Genomic DNA, 3,229 nt, shown 5'->3' on the forward strand with positions numbered 1-3,229 from the left:
TTGTAAATTTGTTGTCAGCCTATGATGTTGTCTAAAAATGCTATATTGAAATAATAATAAATGGAAAATTATGGGATCTAAGCTGCATCTCAGTGCTTCCAAGACTACTCAATACCTTTTTAACATCCTTTTTCCTCAAATTGTGGATCAGAGGATTCAGCATAGGGATTATTGTGGTATAGAATACAGAAGCTACCTTTTCTTGGGCCATGTTGCTGCTAGATGCTGGCTTAAAAAACATGAATATTATAGATCCATAGACGATCCCAACAGCCATAAGATGAGATCCACATGTACTAAAGGTTTTGGACCTGCCCTCAGATGAAGGTATTTGAAGAATGGTGGTTAGTATGAAGGCATAAGACATAGTGATGGGCACAGTAGTTGCCAACATGTTGAATGCACCTACAATTATCACCAAGAGGTTATTGAGGTGGGTGTTAGAGCAGGACAGCTCTAGAAGAAGAAGGATGTCACAAAAATAATGATGCATGACATTGTCTTCACAGAATGGAAGTCTGACCATAGAGGTAGTGTGTGCCACAGCTCCAAAAGGTGCCATGATGACACCCCAGCCACTAGTACGCTGCATACCCTTTGGGACATGGTGACATGGTAGAGCAGTGGTTTACAATTGCTACATATCTATCGTAGGCCATAGCAGTCAGCATGTAGCTTTCAGCAATAACAAAAACACAAAAGAAAAACAGCTGTGTCATGCATCCAGGATAGGAGATGGTATTTTGTTCCCACATGAAGCTTCTCAGCAGTTCGAGGGTAACAACTGAGGAATAAAAGAGATCTAAGAGTAACAAATTACTAAGAAAAAATACATGGGAGAGTGGAGACTAGAACTAAAAGAGATGAAGAGACTCATACCCAGGTTTCCCACTCCCGTGACTCCGTAGGTTATTAGAAACATGAAGAACAGGGGCAGCTGGAGCTTTGGTTGGGCTGTTAGTCCCTTGAGGACAAACTCAGTCATGGTAGAATAATTTTATCTCTCATTTTCTTCAGGAAACATGAGCGAAACTAAGAAAAATAAAAAACAGCATGAAGGCTATGTTTCTGTGATGGATAATTCTCCTAGTACTGGTGTGAAAGGAGAGAAAAGCTGATCATGAACTGAAAACAGTTTATTGATTGCCAGTAGTGAGGTACAGAAATGTATTTTTCATGATAATATTGAGTTTTAGGCAAGGACGTTTGCAAGGCTCACAGACACAAAGAATAATACAATGTGATCCTAAGAGGAACTAGAAACTCTGAACAGGTCCGTGCTATTTTGGTGCTGTGAGATGTGATAGCGGTGTCTCAAACAAACAGGAGCAGGAACTGTACCTCAGAGTGCTGAAATGCTGTGTGCTGCTGACATTAGGGTTTTGTTAATTGTTAGGAAGTAATTTCAAGGAATTTTGAGTGCGCTATGTTGCCATTTATCATAGAACAAGCAATAGCTGGAGAAAAATGCACAGCTCAGAGTTGGGGTTCAAAATCAGAGAGTAAGCTCAGCAACCTCTATGCTTCAAGTTAAGGAGGTTTTCAATTTCATCCTGGAGTTCTGCAATTCAAATGAGTACTTCACTGTGCAGTTGTATTTCTATGGAAAAATTTGGGGATATATTTTCTGGGGATTTGGGGAGGTACCAGTAAAATAGAAATGAATTCAAAAGGTAGTATTTCTTCCACAACACATTATAGCCAGCAGAATACTTATTTCTTCCAATTTCACCGCATTAGGTTAATATCCACTTATTTGAACAACTATTTTGAGTGCCATCAATTTGCAATTCTCCCTTAGAGATTCCATTTTACAGTGACTGCTTTCAGGGAATACTGCTTTTGGGAAATGGTGACCTTACATCAGTGCTTTAAGGAGTAAGAGAATTGTTACTCCTATTTAATTTACATTTTCTGTCTTGCAAGCAGAGATGAAATGTTGTAAGTGATTTCATGGAAAATAACATATAGTTGGTACCTCACTGATTTTTTTGAAAGTGTGATTTATCAGCATTGAAAAATCAAATGGAAACTACTGGAATTTAAGAAGAAATAAAGTTCCTCTGATAATCTCTAAAATCTGCTTTAGAGATTATCTAAATAATCACTAGAGGGACATCCCACCTGTCTCACTAAATCACTGTGTGATTATGTAAAAGTTTCTTCATCTTTCCTTTTCAAAGAAAGGATTAGTGCTGATAATTTGAAGGCATATTTTAGCTCAAAGATTTAATGAGACTGGGTGAGCAACCAAGAAGATTCCTTTCAATATCCAGAGTAGTCCCTACTCACATTGTTTATAGGTCTTTGACCTCTATGGAGTTGAAACAGGAAAATATTCTCCAAGGACCAAAAATCCAGGGGTGTATCTCAGGTGAAATTCTCCTGAGAAAAAGAAACTCAATTAATGTAATATTTATACCAAAAATAAAGACATACACACAGGATGGTAAAATTTCCACTGTACAGAAATTATTTTGTCTTGGCAGCAATGCCTATCACCTGAGGAATGGATGAAAATGATGTGTTGTTTTTATACAATGGAGTATTGCTCAGCTGTAAAGAAAAATAAGCATGAAGTCTTCATATATAAGTGGATGCAACTTGAAGATATACTCATAAGTGAAATAAACCACACCCACATGTATAAATATTGGATTGTGTCCCTGGTGTATGAACTTAAAAGAAAAGAAATAAAAGTTGAAAGGCATAGCACACACAATTAAGTAGAAACAAGAACTTAAGTTTTAAACAATGAAGAGAGAGAAAGGAGAAAAGTCAGGATATATGGCAGGGGCAAAAGCATACATTTATATAAACAAGATGGTTAAGGCAATGATCCTGAGAATCTCCATCAGGTTTTTGAAAATAGCAGCTAATGGGTAGAATTCTTACCTTTACTAACTCTGTATGCTGATATCTGTGAACTAAGCAACTCCTCTGTGGATAGCAATGTGCAATACTAAAACCATGCTTGAAGTATCTATCATTTTGGTCTTCTAAATGCATACTGCTTCAATGTCATGTCAATTATTGCTATACTCTTTTTAAAGTAAATGTTTGTTTTAAAAAAGATAATAAACATAAACAAGAGACAAGAAAAAAAGTCACAGGATTGTCCTGCTACAGTGTTGTATATGATTTGATTTCTAAATTTCTTTCTTTTCTTTCTTTCTTTCTTTCTTTCTTTCTTTCTTTCTTTCTTTCTTTCTTTCTTTCTTTCTTTCTT

The 3,229-nt window shown here is 36.5% G+C and overlaps 1 pseudogene; it reads right to left on the reverse strand.

Moving 5' to 3' along the window:
• Positions 1 to 3,229, reverse strand: part of LOC101586264 — a 36,286-nt pseudogene that overhangs the window by 8,951 nt on the left and 24,106 nt on the right.

The sequence above is a fragment of the Octodon degus genome, unplaced genomic scaffold, assembly GCF_000260255.1.
Source record: "Octodon degus isolate 3935 unplaced genomic scaffold, OctDeg1.0 scaffold00080, whole genome shotgun sequence".
NCBI lineage: Eukaryota > Metazoa > Chordata > Mammalia > Rodentia > Octodontidae > Octodon > Octodon degus.